Here is an 18,264-nt window from a genome sequence, read left to right on the forward strand (position 1 = left end):
ATACTGAAAAAATAACCAGTTACATGTCTCCGAGGTGTGATATCGTGACCTTTTTCATTTCACTGCACCTAGCTGATAATGTGAACCACCAGCTGACACTGCTGCTGGTCATATAACAATATGGTTGTCAGGGTGACTGTGTGCAGCAGCAGCATAGAGCATAGAGGACACCAGAGACGTCTGGTATCCTCCATGCTCACTGACACTATTGATTATCCCGCTGATGGAAACGGGCTGACTGACTTGACCACATGCCAGCATATCGAGGCCTGAGCAGAGGCTCATAGAAACTAGAGTCTATCACACGTCATTGTCTCTGTTCAACAGGGGGGGGGGACATATAACCTTTCGCTAACAGAAGAGGTTGACATAAAAACATGCAAGTGCCTGCTACACTGGTGAAAGGAAATAAACTCAGGCCCTGCTTGAAAAATGAATATTAGATGCAATGTTAGACATTTTTCCTTTTTGCAAAATGTAACAGTGATTGAATATCCCTGTCTCGTAGCTCGTACATATTTACTCCTTAACCTTTACTTTAAGTCTCTTCCCAGCTAATTAATGTCTTCCAACAACCAGAAGTCTCTTTTACACTTCCATCTTTATTACTCAATTAAAATCGTAGCTGTTTATACAGTGCAAACATACAAAGAATAAATAACTGCAGGCGCATCTGGTCACCTGTTTAGAACTGATTTAAAGAGACTGTTTTTTTAGTGTCCCTAAACCAGGGGTGGACTGGGCCAGAAAATCAGCTGGGGGTCAAACTCCAGCCCACCAAAACTGGCACATGAACCATTAACCTAAATGGCATTATTTTATTATTTAGTCTAATGTTATTGGCATAATGTTCTGTAAATTGAGGTATATTGTGTAAATCTTGTGAAACAAAAATAGAAAATATCCAGTGTTAGATTTATATTAAGTACTGTTTCAATCAATTGAGCTTGATCTAATAAACTTGGCTTATGCTGTAGTAATCTTGTACTATTAGATGTCATCTTTTACCCATTTTTGAACTCCCGGACTCATCCCCACATGCTTTTGTTTTTTTAGCAGGCCTCATAGATAATCATTTCTATAGTTCAGCAACACAAGGAAAAACATATGAATTTTGGCCTCATCTCTGCTTTCAGTCAGGTTGTAAGATTACATATCGTGGACTTGGGCTCTGCACCAAACTTCATCTATCAGCTTGCTTTGGCAGCGGTTCTCAACTAATTCCACTGCTGATGTGGCTGTGTTCATCAGTTAATGGAGATAAAGCCTTTTCCTGGCTAGTCGTCTTTGTATTTGTTTTAAAGGATTGCAGTGTCAGCAGCAATGCTCTTGACTTCATCATGCCTCCAGTGAAGCGAAATCTGTTTTTAATTCACCCGCCGAAGAGACCAAATGCTCCTCCAGTAAAATAATCAGTGCAGCCATCCTGTCTTTGTTACTTTTTAGGAGAGGTTCAATGGTACGAAGGGAGTTGTGTTTTTGTTTATTTAGAGGGGATTTGTCAGTCACAGACAACAGTTTTGATGGTAATTATATTGTAGACATGGCAAAAAGTGAAGCAGAAGGCCCCACAGCCGCTGGGGAATCACCCCTCTCTCAGCGGGAGCCCGCCTAAGAGACCACTGATGGAGCCAGTGTTCCCCGCCAGGCAAGCCGGAGGAACCACACCCAGTCATCACCACCCCAGCTTTGCGGTGACCCAGAACCAGCACCAGCTGACCAGCCGGTTGTTCCAGGACCACAGGCAGGTCAGTCCGAGCTAGGGACAGTGGGACCAACCCCCACTTCGATGACAAACCAACCAGAAGGCTGCGTGGGGAACACTGCTCTGCATTGTGCCATCTTGTCCCCATCCCCTGGGGTGAAGATTCTCAAGCTCTCTGATAGGGGCAACTGGGAAGCCTATCTTGGCCATTTCAAATTGTTAGGTGCTGCTTCTCACTGGTCAGAGGAGGTGAAAATGCTACAGCTGGCTTTGTAACTGATGCCCAGTCACACCTGCTGTTGCTGTGCCCGGGCAAGCGGAGCAACTATGGAGAGTGAGTGCACTTCAGAGATGCTTTGGCAAACTGAACGTGCACAGTGAGAACAAACACCACACCTGGCTGCCGGAAAAATCCCTTCCACGTTTTGGCTTATGATGTCGACAGCCTGGGCTGGCTTACCTACTCATCCATACTACCTGCCATCCAGGGTGAGTTGGTGAGAGATGAGTTTGTCCAGACCCTCGTCCCTGACAAGCTTAGACTGCACGCGCAAGTGGCCCAACCCAGAACCTTGGGTGAAGTCCTGCAGCTCACGGTAGAGTGGGAGACCGCTGCTTGTGCACCAAGGTGGGGCTCCGTGTCCCAGGTCATGGCCGCTGCACAGTGCGGCCAGTCAGACACCGGTGAGAAGGAGGCAGCCTGCCAGGTCACTGCCACGCCACCACTACCACAAGGAAGCCGGAGAGCAGCTGAACGGCGCCGAGGAGTGCTACCACTGTTCTGTGTGGTTGCCAGAGTGTATGAAAAGAAAAGAGAAAAGGCTACTTCTGTCTCCAGCTCCTTCCTCAAGCTCACCTACATTACAATATGATCGTTTTAGGTTAAGCACTTTTGTTTCAAGGTTAAGGTTAAAGCAACACAAAGATTTGGAGGAATTTGGTAATATTGTATTGTTCGACAGCTTTAGATGATTTTTAATAATGTTTTTATATAATTTATTAAGGCATTGTGTAAATGTTAAATTATTATTACTCTAGTAGACAGTATAAAAAAACAGGAGATATGTTTTTGTTCAGGGAAAACATAAGACTTCTAATCCTTGTGCAAATGTAAAAAGAACTAAGTGGCCAAACAGCTGTACCTTGATATAATTTTAATTAAACTGTAACCAAGAGTTATGATAAATTTTCACTAGTTCAGTTCTTATAAGAAACAGTTTTTTTTAAAATTGTGCTCTGCATTAACTAACCTCCTCATTTCCAAGAGCACCTTGAACTTCACTTTTTATCTGCTCTGTAGCACTTTATTCATTTTTCTTTTTGTTCTTTTCAAATTATCTTTAGTATAAAAAGGTTCCTAGTATTCCCAGTGGGATCACATGCTGCTCACTGGTATAAAGCCATTTTCTCTGCAATGGCTACTTACAGTACTTACCTGAGAAAACTGGTCTTTTATTTTTATCAGGTTGAAGTGGCATATATATGTAATACTTTCACAAACCTAATTTTATCCATTAGAAAAGTGCTTATTGAGAAAGTGAGTCTCCAGTCTTACAGTCAAATATGATGGAATTTTTGATTATATAGTATTTTATTCTTTACTCTTGTTACCTTTTCAGAAGAAAACTGGGTAACTTCAAGGTTATAATTGCACTTTTACACATTTTCATACTCCACCCACAATCCCCACAGATTAAAATTCAGTATCTGCTGGTGCTTGCATGACAGTGAGCTAAGTAGCAGTGATGTACTGGAGGTACTAAGATGCATGACTTCACTGGACACTAAAAGGAAGGCCTGACTAAAATACTAAGTCTGCTGCTTTTAAAACTGACACCGTGGTATTCTAGCAGGGCTTTGCAATTAATCATAATTTATCTTTAATTACAAGTTTGGCAACCAACTACTGTGAAAATGAACTAAATGAGATAAAACAATTGTTGTGCAGCACTCCGTTTTGCAATGATGCTCTTGTCTTGTCTTGTATTATAAATCCAGCATACCCTTTCAGCACTCTACAGTACGGGCATGTTTTGCTTGCATCCGGTGAAACATTACTTGAGGTGACAGCACCTAGACTTGTTACTGTACATGCAATAAAATCTCCACCAATACAAGGTCAACAAGAGTAATCTATCAAAACACTCACTAAACAAGGATAAACTTGCAGAGAAGCAATAATTTCAGCTTTCGCAATCCGTCATTTACCACCACTGTGTGTTAATGTAGCAAGCTTGTTAGGCTAAAACCTAAGTGTTATGAACAAGTTAAAACAAAGAGGTGACTGTAGCTTTACTGTTAAGCCAGAGGGAGAGAGTTGGATGTGGCTGTATCATGGTGAGACCAGGCTGAGCAGTTCTTTAGGCAATGACTGTCAAAACTGTTACCCTGAAGTAACAATCAAAATAATTGTGATTATGATTTTTGCCATAACCGTGCAGCTCCATGTTCTATTGTAGTTTGTCTCTGGTTGCATACTGACAGATATGAAAAAGAAATATTTCTCCTGCTGTGCACTCAAGTGTGTGCACTGGCTGCATTATTATTTTAATGTTACCTGCTATGTAAGCAACAATGTCAACAGGCCTCATGCAAGAACCACTCCTGCAAACACAGATTTGTTTTTAACTGGCATGACCAATTTAAGAGAAAACTGTAAATACAATACAATAAAATATATAAAACAGATCAAGCTAAATTAATATTCTGTTCACCATATCACCATCATCATTTATTAATTACATGAGATTGGTTTTTCTGATTTATTAGCATATTTTGGCACAGCAGCTACCTTTTCACTAGTTGTTCAGAAACATCTCTCACTACAAAAACTGCCACATGAATTAAAAAAACTGTTATTACAAAGGACAGTTACCAGTGATTCAGCAAGTATTAATATATTTCAGTAAATTCTACCACACTCAGCTCTTTATGCAGATTGCTGTGTAGTTATATCCTCTGCTGCACCCGACAGTGTAACATTGCCTACTATCAACTGGAGTCTAATACCTCAGTAACTGTCATCCCTTGACTGCCTGTCATAATAATCATGGGCCGTTTACTTTAGAAAGACATTTTAACATCTCATTTAAGCTATTCCCTCTATTTCCATAACATTATGTTCTGCTCTGATTTTTTTTAATACTCACCTTCTATAGTAACTGTGCATGAAAATGAAAGTAGGTTTAAGATTAGGAAAAAAAAAATCATGGTTATAATGAATAAACTATTACTACATGTGAAATAAACCAGCCACAAGCACTTTCTCTTGGTCCTTCCCACAATCTCAATGTCTGAGTTTCTCTCTTTCACACACACAAACACACACACCTTATTGCCACCTCCATATCCTCTGCAGTGCTCCAAGCATGTTGCTGTCACCCCCCACCCACTACTGGGTAGCACTTGTCTTCCAAGCCTGGCCCTGCAGCTCTGAGCACCAGAGCTCTCATTCCTGCCTGTCAGGCAAAGTGAAAATGGAGACGCCAGGGTGGTAATGGAACTGGAGTAACCAGCCCTCACTCCAAGGCTGACAAGAGCATACATGACCAGTATGCAAGACTCTCCCCAGAGCCAACAATGAAGCTTCATCTTTATGCAATGCATGTACTTGTTTGCAGACTATGATGATATTTTTTATTAAAAGTGTTGTTGGAGGACTCTTTAAAAACAAAACAAATCAGTTTTACACAGATAAGAGTGGAAGGAGCTAGAGATGGGGAAATGTTAACATGGTCCCTCATAATATTTAAGCACTAATTTACATAAGTATTGGATTACTTTCTGTTAGGTGAACCCAGGCAATTTAATGTAACCTTTTACTTTGTTATAAAAATAATTTTTGAGAGACTATTACCAGTAAGTGCCATAAAATGAGATGGTGCTGCTATGTAGGTAGATGATGCAGTGACTGTAAGGGCTTTACACAACAGCCAGAACAGCAGAAACTCTCCCCAAGAGAGGCCAGGTCAGAGCTTCCAGTGGTTGCTGAAGGACTTTTGAAGCAGTGGCCACTCAGTTCATCTGCTGCCCTGTCTGCCCACTAAAACTGCTGCCATATAGTGAAGACGTTGTTCATTATAGAACCTATAAATTGTATAAGACCTGACTACAAAGATTAATTGTGCTTAAGGTCATCAAAGGAAAAACATGTCAAACCTAGCCAATCTCTGTTTGCAGAATATTTCTGAATATCTTTTTTTCATTCAGTGTGACACTAGAATTTGATTGTTGGTCATTTTATTTACAAAATTAGATTACATCCTGTTACATCATCATGTATGGAAACTGCTTATAATATTCTGACAAAACTAAATGCTTGACTGATGGATACAGTCATGCATTACTAAGCCACGCAACTGTACTGCATATTTAAATAGATTCACATCCATATCCAGGGCTCCAGAGTAACATTTCATACTGGTGGCACTGTTGCCACCAAGTCTCTCAGATGGTGGCACCATCTCTGTTTTACAATGCAATGCAAAAAATAAATCAGTATTCTTCATAAATTATTTTAAGTAATCTTACTATCCAATGGGAAAAGTCCTTCAGGAACAAGCTTCCAGCTCTTTTTATGTAGTCACTATAGTGCACTATAGCCTCGCAGTCAACATGATAATGATGACACTGATGATGATGATTAGGTTTCATACTAGGACTTCACAAGACATGAGCGACATGTAAGTACGACTTAACTGTTTGAACAGTTCAGTCCACACCAACTCCGACCTCAAAATAGTTTTCATGTATGCTGAAATGTGACTTTAAAAGCATGTGAGTAAAATTCACTACCTGAAAATGAAAACCTATGCTCTTTTGCTATTGAAAGAGATAAGGCCAGCTGCTCAAGCTACTTGGGATTCATATCTTTCAAAAGAAATGCTTTTCTCTGTAATTAGCACATCAATGAGTGGTTGTTATTTAATTTGCGTACAAATCTAGACAAACAGCATTTACAAAAGATTTGATGCCACAATAAACAAAGTAGGCATGGTGGCTGAAATGCTTCATAAAAGAGTAGCCCTTAACCTGAAGGCCATCCAAACTTTAGGCAACATCTGCATTTACATAAAAGTAATGTTCCTCTTCCATGACTTGTATTTGTTATATGGAGTGTACGACATCACCTTTTGGGGGACTGTTAGATGATGGTCCAGGCTATTTAACCCATGACTTAACCCTGTCACAGGCCCCTGGGCTTGATCTATCTGCCTTTTCCATCATCACCACAAGCACTAAATTTAGCACTGCACAGAATGAAACTGCTATAGGCCTCACCATAACAACTGCACTATACATTAGTTCACTTTATTTATGCTTCATATCCAGCACACCAGCACCACAGACCACACCATATGCATTTTAAACGGCACGTGGTAGAACATATTAGTGACATAAAAACAAGTTTCTGGATTTACTTTGGTCCAATAAGTACAAATGAAACGTCCCATTTACCCGGGCCAGTGTTGTATGGACCTCTGGTCTTGTGCTTACAGAAACTGATGAACCCTCCATTTTTCTGGTGCTGTGTCTTAAACGGCAAGGGAACATGTTGTGGATGTGGCAGTGCTTGTTTCTGGGTGGGTGTCTGACCGTGGTAGTACCAATATCTAGTCTTATTCAGTTTGTTGATGTTTTCTTGGGAAACAACACTCACTTGGGGCACCATGCTAATGTCAACATTAGTTGTCAAAATTGCGCAGCAACATTAGTGTTAAGCAGGGACTCGCAGCTGCCGCGAGCCTTTTTGAAATGTCCTGTTAACTTTGGTGATTGTTAAAGTTATTGGTCTCAAGTCTCTTTCCCCTTTTGAGCACTCCCCTCATGTCTCCTTGATTTTACCATCATGTTTGTTTACCCTTTTTTTCACTCAGGAAGTCACGAAAGCAGCTCCTAACATAACACTGCGACACCAAAGCGACCAATCAATGTCACCCAATATCGCCATTGATATACTGATACTACATGATACTGATAACACATGACAGAAATAACATGAATTCAAATGATGAGAAGCATAAAATTGAAGGCATGTTTTTGTTAGGCTAGATGTACTAGTAATATTCCAGCATATTACAGGGATGTTCTACATTAAATTATCGGTTATTAATGTTACCATTTTACTAAATACTTACCAATGCTAAGTACAGTATGTACAAGAGGCTGATAAATTACTATGTAAACCTAATGAGTCTGTGAATTCCTAATAAGTTGATAGATTTACCAGAGAGAACTATGTAATTTGGGTAGAATTATACTGTAGGTTAAACAGTTAATTAATGACATTGCTTTTTTCATGTCTTTCAGTCATTGCAAGGTAGGTTAGTTGATCAGGCTAACTTTTAAGTATGGATATGTAGAGACAATCATATAATTCTACATATATAAAGCATACATTTTCCAATAATAAAGTATTGATAAAAGTTGATTTGGGCTTGAATAACAGTTTATTCAAGAAAATTCCTCTGCTAATAAACTCCACACTGCTGTGTTTTCTTTATCAGTGTCATTATTTTCCTCATTAAATTATATATTTCTTCCCTAACTTATGATAAATCTTTAGAAAACTATTAGAACATAACAGATCTATAACAACGTCACCATTTAGTTTCCAATCCATGAATAATTTCTAAAGCATGGTTCTGCAGTTTTCCGTTTTTGTCATAAAAATGTTTCCAGTAATGTTTTACCTAAGCAAAATGTTTGTAAACAAGATACTGAACCAATGAGCTATAAAGCTAATTTATCAAGTGTTTCCTTTTATTTACTTCCTCTACAAACTTTGCCTATCACTGCTAAATAATGTAACTCCAACAATGGAAAGCTGGCTACAGTATACTGTATATCGGCAGGTTACTAATGATGCATATAGTTACATTTTTCATGCAGCCCTGTTGTGTGTTAGCACACACCTCTATATGTGGCACATCTCTTATATGGCAGATCATTTATTCTAGATAATAATATATAAATGTCATGTTTAACTAGGATTTCTTATGCACTACCTGTTAGTAATTTTCTAATAGGCCCATTTATATACCAACTTTTGTTCAGAGGGTGGACATTTAAAGCTGCAGTATTCCATGTTTTCATGTTAGCAATGAGCCAGATAATTATACATAATGTGAAAGACCCTGCAGAAAATTATTACTGGACTCAGTTCCCCTCAGCATCTTGCAGTTCAAAGTTTTGACTATCTGATCTGTAATTTTGTGGTTTTAATTCAGCGTCACAGGTCTCATCAATTGTATCTTGTTGTTTTATATCAACACAACCACCAAATCCAAAACTTTATTTCTACCTCACTGTCTTTTTTAAAAATTTAGCTGAGTTAAGGAAATGAAAGTGTTTCATTCATGCTCAGTAAGAAAAGGTCCTGTACCTTTAACATTCAGTGTCCTCAATCTACTACTTCTCTTTCTCTATAAAACACAAACAATCTTGATCGCCCTCACAGCAACATACTTAATGGAGCCAGCAGTTTGTATGTGGCTCAGTGATGAATATCAGCCAGTGACATCCCACCCTCAACCTTTCTCATCCTAATTATCTTTCCAGAGCGGGGGAGATGGATTTGGTGTATTTCTTCACAGACTGGCATGTACTCAGTGTCTTGCTGGTGAATAATGGCTTTCTAATGGCAATATTAACCTTCTGAACAGACTGAAGTGCTTAATGTCTCCTATGATTAAGCCGTGAGAGCGGTAATGTCAGAGGTCAGATACTCTAGGCGATGAGTGGAATTATCAAGACAATGCACGAGTGATGATTTAAGCACAGAAAAAAGTGAGACCAAATGGACAGGACGCTCATATAAACTGCAGAGTAATTTCTTCCCAGCTGTAGCTCACTGTATTAGCTCACACTTTGGGATGTAGTGGAGTATAAGAATATTATTTTCTACCCTTTCATTTGGGGAGAAAAATGAAGTCTAATCTTTAGTCTAATCTTAAATTTACTGCACACACATTGCACCGAATAATTCTGCTTACTTTCAATCTAGGCTATGTGCAAAAGTCTTAGGCCACCATTAGTTTTGCTGTTTTAGCAAGGTTGTAATCATAATTTATATTTATGTTTATTAAGATATAACCAGAAAATACAGTTAATTTATATTTATGTCTCAGTCTCTTTATTAAGATATAACCAGAAAATACAGGAAATATGTACAAAATATTAAAAACAAAAAATTCAGAACAAACTAGCTTCTACAGTCCAAAGTCAGTATTTACCGTGACCCTCCCTTTGCACTTAACACAGTTTGAATTATTTTAGGAGACTGTGTTGAAGTCTTGAAACCCAGACAGACCCTCTCATCATGTTTAACTTAAGGCTGCAAGCACTCATTCTTCCGCCTCTCTCCAACTGTTCTTCTCACACACTGTCAACGATTGGATCTGAAACTTTGATTCATCACTCCATAAGACTCTTTTCCACTAATCTTCACTCCAATTTTTGTGAGCTTTTGCACATCTCAACCTTTTCTCAACCCTGTCCCCTTCTGAAAAAGTGATTTCTTGGCTGCTATCCTTCCACAAAAGCCGTTCCTGATCAAGCCTCTTTGGACTGTGGAAGGATCAACTTGGCATCGAAATGAAGCTGCCAGATGCTGAGCCAGGTCCCTGCTGGATTTTCTTCAGTCTCTTGAAGAAGAAACTGAGAAACTTCTCATCAGGCTTTAACAGTTCTCCTGGTCTTCCATTTCTGTTTTCGTCTTTGACCTCTGAATTCTTCATATTTCTTTAGAACAGCCTGAGCACCACATCTTGAGTATCCAGTTTGTTTGTGGATTTTTACTGACATTTTTGTGTTTTTTAATACCGTGTACTTATTTATTATATTTTCTGGTTGATTTCTGATAAATATATCATCCTAACATTGCTAAAACAACTAATCTAACAATGGCCTAAGACCTTTGCACAGTACTGTACATTCAAATTTAAGGTTAAAACTATATATTTAAAACACTTTTCATCAATATTTGTTTATTTACACATGTGAAAAGGTGAAAAATTATTGTTTTTGTTGTAGTTTTCCAGCCCAAATATTTACTGTTTAGATTCACTTTCAGTGTGTTCATCAGCAATGTTTTCAGCTGCAGCTTTCATTTTAAAAAGCTCTAGAAATCACAAAACGCTAATCTATCTACAGGTCACCTGGCACAACCAGACCCTCAGAAAATATACGGGAAAAAAATCTCCCACAAAATTTGATAAAAATTTTGATCAATTTTCAAGTGAGAAATATAAGTGAGCGCATTAATGGGTTGGCCAAATCAAACAGGGAAATGTAATTGAATAGGTTATTTAAAAAAGCAAACAGTAAAATATGTGAATAAAAAAAGCATATGAAGAAGAGATAGAAGAGATGCACAGTCACAGCAGGCACATCCAGACAACATGTACAAACACATAGAGATAACAGAAACTGATTGCATGTCAAGGACGCAGAGCTGTTCAGAGTCTCCAGTGACATGTTTCTGCATCACTGCTGTCAAGACTAGAATCAGAGAAGAATACTGTTATTATTTCTTTGATGTTTTATTTATGCCTAAAGAAACAAGGCCACAAAAGCAAGAGCAAACACAACAATTTGTCAGTAGGTGGACGAAGTGTCTCTTAAGGCAAGCAAAGAGGAGGAGGCAGTCATAAAAATAACATGACATAACATAACATTACAGTACATTACATTACATTGACTGTAAGCACTACCAGGACTCCCTGTACTCACCCCAATTCTCCAAACTCTGGTCACCAAAGACATTTCCATTTCTTGTTGGATGAAAATTGTTGCCATTGTGGCATTTAGAGTTTGTTTTCATCTTTGGGGGAATCAAACAGAGTGACAAATTGAATCCTTTTGTATATTCATAAAACACTGTTCTCACTGACTAGAAGCATACAGTACTATCAGTATGACTATTTAATACACACACTCTTACTGAAATATCAAAATGCAGTGGGATGAATAAAATTAATCTGCAAAGGTAATTTCTTCTTTGCTCAGCCTTTTGAAACTCACTTGTCAGGTCATGAATGTGGTGCATTTGAAAATTTTAATCACAAGGTCATGAAAGGCAGCGCACTTTAGATTCATGAGAGAAAACTATAATCAGTTCCTCTCTGTTGTGAGACTGAGCAGATGTGTGGAGCCAAAGAAGACATTTTACATAAACAAATAAATTGAATTTCTTGCACGGTGCCTCTTTCTGTTTTTCTAAGCGATAAAGACACATTTCCTCTCATGTGCAAATGTCAATAGGAAAATAATATTCAATCTGAAAGACTTACAGTCAACAAAGGGATTTATTGTATTCCATCTCAGATATAACTCAGGGCTGGGTAGAATATAAGAATCTGCTGCTTTAGTTGCAGAAAGGTGGCTTCATTGTACTGACTCATTGTTTCTCTTACACAAGGCACATAACTCATCAAACACTGTGGATGATGAGCTGATGTTTTTAAAATGTGCTATATAAATAAATTGACTTGACATGACTTAAAATATGAAAATAATGGTTTAATGTACTATTTTTTAAAAAAGATTTATTTATAATTTTCAGGCAGAAGCACTCTCTCTTGATTAATTTCTAAAAGTATTTGTGAACTTAATGTCCCTGACTAATTAGGACTAAAATAGCTTCAGGGCATGCAGATTTTTCTGTGGCAAGACTAGAGCACATTAATTGATCACATTAATTTTCCACATATAATATTTGAATGACCCACATTTGAACTAGAACATATCGTTTCTTCTGATAGGCATTAATCTTAACTGAAATCAAAAGACAAAATAATATTGATTTCTTTGTGTGCATTTCCTGACTCCCCCAAACACGCACTCATCTCTAACCACACAAAAAAAGTGAACAACTGAAATTTCTTTGTCCCTTGCTTAGATTCAGACACAGAAATACACATTCACACATATCAAAGCTAATAAAAAAAGCAATTGATACCTAAAATTTTAGTATATATACACAAGCCTTTTTTTTATCCAGCAGACTCTTGAGGTGTTAGGCGCTGACTGAGGTGTGTTTCCAACCCAGAAACCATTGTTATATTGTCTTGATTGCACTGATCAAAAGTTACACAACCTTAAATGACAGTTCTGCGAATTTACTCTGTGGATCAAGACCTTCACATCAACTGCTATTTAGGGAGTGAAATCTTAGTAAATGAAAACTCTACTGAGATTTGTTGGATTATTCTGAGACATCAGTATAAATCAGAAGACAAAGTAGTTTGTAACATGCATTGTCCAGCTATGGCAAACATGTTTGTACCTGTTCAAAACTATGATTAAGGCATCATGAAAAAACCTGTCATTGTAAAGACGGCCCACACTTTTAGACAGTCTTTCCTCAAAAGCACAGAGTTGTATATGGTTATACACATAAAAAAATGGAAGACGTAGCTGAGTGAAAAATGAAAATAGAGAGCTTGAGAGAAAACTACTTTCTCACCGCTACATACCTGGCCAATCACTGTGTGAAGTGGGTGTGATTGTTCCATTGTCTGCTTTGAAAAGTTAAGGGCTACTGTCCAACCATCCAACAAGCACTTCAGATGAAGCATGTTTACGCCATAATCCATTTTGGGAAAATAGTTTAGGCACCACTCTCCTAGTAAGGTGTGAAACAAGCACATCTCTTACATTGGCACCATTAAGACACCATGTGAGGAAAGGACAAAAGGGTAGGACTGGTGTTGTTGCTAATAATATTTTGGGGTCCTTATCTTAAGATTGTGCCTTAAATGAGAGAGAATCTGTGCCAGTGGTTGCATCATGTCAAGGGATTAAAGAATTTGACTTATTCAGTTTAAATATTACACGGATTTCACAAGCAGACTGTTTAGAATGGGACTGTAAAGACCAATGGATTGATGGAAATGCTAGAGAGCCAATGGGACACATGCACTGTGGGAATGTCCTGAAATACAAGTGTCCTGGATGAAGATTTGCAATTACATTGAAAATATAACTGGTTTATGATTTAGCTTCTGCCCACTGCTGTACATACTGGTGAAAGTGGCTGTATATGAGAAAAAAATCTTCTACAGGACGGTCAATGACACATAAATAATGGATCAGATATATGGCATTCTTGAATGTGCAGGATTGAAGCATGATGTATAGACTTTATTTGGTTATTTTCATGTTTTTATTTATGGTTTGGGTTCTCTGTGGCAAGAGTCATGATGTTCTGCTTGATATTTCCTCAGGGTGAGTGGGCGGTGTGGGGTTCAGGTAATGGGTGTTCTGAATTTTCACCTATGTGGTGATCCCGGTGATTATTGCATTTCTGATTTTAAAAAGGAATAAAAAAAAATGCAAGTCATAAAAAAGATTGTGACTTAATTATCTCATTATCATTTTATCACACTAGAAATAGAAAGCCTCTTATCTCAAGACAAAACCACAGCACTAGACAGTGTAATTTTAGTGCAGCATGATATCCAAATCAGCTTGTTATATCAATGCTTGAAGACTCTGATTTGAAGACTCTGATTTGATTAGTTCGTTTATGCCTTTTGAATTTATGCACCAAGGCTCTGTTGCTGCATATTGATGCCTTTAATTCGCTCCACCACTATGCACTGAGAAATAGTGTTGTGTGCCAGCATCTGCTATTGACATGAAGTCAGCTCAGCCACAGAGCAGGAAAATGGAAAATAAGGGGTGTGGGTGGGAGTGGGGGGGTCAATGAATTATTAATGTCTTGCTCTGCCCACTATATGGCCTATGTGTCATATTGATGGTCCCAGTCTCAAGCTGCAACATGCTCCCTAAAAAAAACAATGCACACTGTTGTCTTTGTTTCTTCTTTTCACAATATTGAATGTTACCCTTTTTAAGAAACCATATAGTATCAACATTTAGCTACAGTATGTAAAAGGTCACAGTAATTTCTAAAATATTACCCTACCCTGAAGTATCACAGAACCACCAAGACAGCAAAGCAATGACCTTTCCTGTGCTAAATTACTTTAATTCAATTTTCCAGTCAGTCAATCATTACAAGAAAAAAAAGTGCTCACCCGCAAGTTGCACACAACGTCTTCACTCCCACTCCCTTTGTTACAAATATGACTCGAGGCACCTTTGCTACGGAGAGAGGAGATGACAAATTTCGATGCGGTAATTAAGTTGTGCAGCATTACATTTTCATGCCTAACAGTTCAGGATGCACAGAGAAAACATCACCTTCAGAGCAACAGGTGTTGTCTAAAATCCTGCCAGCTGTCACAGTGCACCAGTGTTCCACATTAGTCTTCTCTGTAACACCACTGAGACACAACACAGACAGCTACAAAAAGTATGTGGTGTAGGTAATAGGTAATATGCCAGGCGAGGTGCCCACTGCAGTCAAAGCCTGTGAACTGTGGGCTTTGATAAATGGATTAAATAGGAGTTTAGTGATGTGTAATCAGACAGTAGAAGGGAATGCAAGAATGAATAATTGACATGCACTCACTCCCTCATCCTTTTTCTCTCTGTAATGTACACACACACACACACACACACACACACACACACACAAACTACACACTGCTACAGTTATATGACCTCAGCCCAAGGTCCTCACAAATTGTCATGTTTCAGCTCAGGTTTGGGTATGAACGCTGCAGTGGCATCCATTTGTGTCATGTGGTGCAAGTTGGACACACGGAGGTGTTTTGCATTAGCCAATAAGCTAATAGTCAAAAGAGCAAAAACTAAAGGAATGCCTGTAAAAATCCCCAGTGATTTGGGGAGGGCTTGTTTGTTTCTGAAACATCTGGCCAGTATTGGAAGAAGGCAAAGCTGATTTTGTTGTGGAATCATGTTAAAACAAAAGACCAAAACAATTTCCAGAAAAATACTACATATTTAGTTTGAAATGTTCATGAGAACAAAGAAAATACTGTTTCTATCCTCTGGCACCCATTTATCTGACAATACTTGTCATTGGTCAATATTGATTTTGAATTAATTGCCACGGTATCTTGCTCTGTAAACACAAATAATTACCTCTTATTCAGGGTGAGTCAAATCAAAAGAATGGACAATATTAAAACCCAACTGCATGACTTTTTTTGCATTGCATATGTGTGAATTCAGGATTTGATACCATGTTTTTGTGTGTTGTTTGGTGGGGAACCTCCTCACTTCCCTCTCCTCAGTACTGATGAATGCACACAACAAGGGAACGACAGAAAGGCAGACTACATGACTACATACTCTGCAAAAACAAATCAACTTAATGAATCTGTAGACAGCTCAGCATTCACATTTCTCCTTGTGAGTTTGATATGCTGTTTAAAGATGTTATTACTGGCTGTTGATTTAAGAAGCCCTCAGTGTGACTGCATTTCTTTTTTAATACAATTCTGTTACTTTTTCAGTGCAGATATAGATGCAAAAACATTATTAGTTAAACAAGACATTTTATTTTTAATATAGCAAATTCAGAAGATTGTGGAGCCTCATCTGAATTCCAGTTTTTAATTATTCTTTGTTTAAGAAGGTCCTCAAATCTTTGATGGCTATGAAGCAGGTTTAGTAACAGAGAGCAGGTGAGTCTGAATTCAGTCTGTGTTCTTTAGAATTTTTAGCTAGAGTATTGTTAGCTAAATATAACAATATAACGTGCACAATGGCAATGTTAACATGATGAAACAAATCAGGTGTAATGTTTATCATGTTCACCACCTTGGTTTGGCATATACTGAACACATAATACACTTGATGAGAATGCCGATGAAGTTCATCATGAGAGGGAATGTGTGAACCAACTTCTGTGAAAATCCATTCAACAGCTGTTTCACTCAAAACCATAAATGTGAACCTTATGGTGCGGAACTGTAAAGGAGAAGTCAGGGGATCACCTCCATCATTAGGGTTCATATTTTGCGGACCACATATGTCTGTACCCAGTTGTGTGCCAATCTTGTCTAATATGCGGAGTTATTTTATAGGATATGTGAAAATTTTGACCTGTGCTGGAGGAAAAGTCTGAGAATCATTTAAATCACTAGGATTTGCCCTGTATGGAGTCTGTACAAAATTTTATGGCAATCTGTGGTTGAAATATTTTAACTTGGACAAAAGTTGTAGAATTACTGACCAAAAAAACCATTTCACATTGTAATCTCTAGAACAGTGCTGCTACAATAAAATCTATCTTCCAAATGTCACCAGATGGATTCTGTGCCACACTGACATGATCACAAATGTATTTCAGCAGTTAGTCAGTAAGTATCTAGATTAGACAGCAGATTTTACAAAAGAGGAGCATCAACATTATTAGCAATATTATAGGACATGTAGCAAATGTATACTCTATCTAAACCAAAGAACAACAACAAAATTTACAAATGGCATTCACATTTCAAGTTCTTAGCTAAAACTACTGGCACAAACTACAATTTAAAAATGAGAAATGCCGTGTAAAGGCATAAATAAAGAAAAATACACAGAGAGGAAAAAGAAGGGAGTTGTAAAGTAATTTCAAATTTTTCTTGAAAAAAATTAGGTGCAGAGAGGAAGGTCAGAGGGAAGGCCATTCATCCACCATGGGGCTATGGAGAAAGAACTAGGCCAGAAGGCAGCTCAGTGGCCTCTGAAGGCAGAGAGCACTGTGAAGTTGTGAGAATTCTGATATGAGCAGCCACTATAGAGGGTGTAGGAGGAGACTGACAAGGAACATTAAAGAAGGGTGAGTTGAGGTGCAATATTCTGGATGAGTTGTAGGTGTTGAAGGGAATCTTTTGAGATTATGCCAAAGAGAGGATTGCAGTAGTCCAGACAGAAGATGATGGTCTAAACAACAAGCTGAGCAAAGTGAGGAAAAGTTGATGGAGGTTGTTATTTTGGCATTATTTTGACTCATGGTGGGGATTCTTGGTTCTTAAAATCTCGACAAGAGTTCAAAATCTACTGCATTTATACAATATATAGTAGGTCTTCTTTTGATGCACTGTTATAAAAATCTTAAGGTGCACAAAATATCAAATAACAGTTACTAAACACTAGCAAAACAAAACACAACAAAACACTTCATTCTAATGTTTCTCGTGGGAGTGACACCAAGATGGTAGAAGGGTTTCTAAATTTACACAAATGAAATCAAGAAGATGTAAGTAATAAAAAACTTCCTGGTCCCACACAACTATAAGTCATATGCTATACACCCTGTCTGAGCTGTATGAGGTTTTAACAACTTAAACCATGATACTAAGTGAGAAGATGCGCCATGTACAACACAGTATGCAACCAAATGGAAAGGTAGTTTTTACTCAACAGCATTCCAAATGTGGTGCATTTTGTGTGTGTTTGTGATAAAAATGTGATGAAATTGATGACGTTTCTGAGCAGAAATCAACACAATTAACACATTACAAATTGCACTCATACCACTGGTTGTAGAAGGACATAGCTATGCTGAGATTTTACACAAGACCATCTATTTCAATTTAACAGTAACACAGTGGATTTTGAGTAGTAGAGAGTCCAGCCTCTCTCGAGGAGTAAAGTTCCAGAGCCCAAGCTGTGCGGGGAGTTTAGCCCGACTA

At 38.1% G+C, this 18,264-nt stretch overlaps 1 long non-coding RNA gene across 3 annotated transcripts in view; it reads right to left on the minus strand.

Annotated features, from left to right (window-relative positions):
• LOC109972123 (uncharacterized) overlaps positions 1 to 18,264 on the minus strand; it is a 120,520-nt gene that overhangs the window by 42,780 nt on the left and 59,476 nt on the right. The window contains exons 3-4 of one of the 3 annotated variants that reach the window (XR_002276638.1): positions 14,749 to 14,815; positions 11,446 to 11,528 (exon numbers count right to left, since the gene is read on the minus strand). This is a non-coding gene — a long non-coding RNA (uncharacterized LOC109972123). Of the gene's footprint in view, positions 1 to 11,445; positions 11,529 to 13,892; positions 14,013 to 14,748; positions 14,816 to 18,264 lie in introns of those variants that run through there. The other 2 variants (XR_002276637.1, XR_002276640.1) reach the window with 2 other exon arrangements.

This window comes from Monopterus albus, unplaced genomic scaffold (assembly GCF_001952655.1).
Source record: "Monopterus albus unplaced genomic scaffold, M_albus_1.0 scaffold247.1, whole genome shotgun sequence".
NCBI classification, from domain to species: Eukaryota; Metazoa; Chordata; class Actinopteri; order Synbranchiformes; family Synbranchidae; genus Monopterus; species Monopterus albus.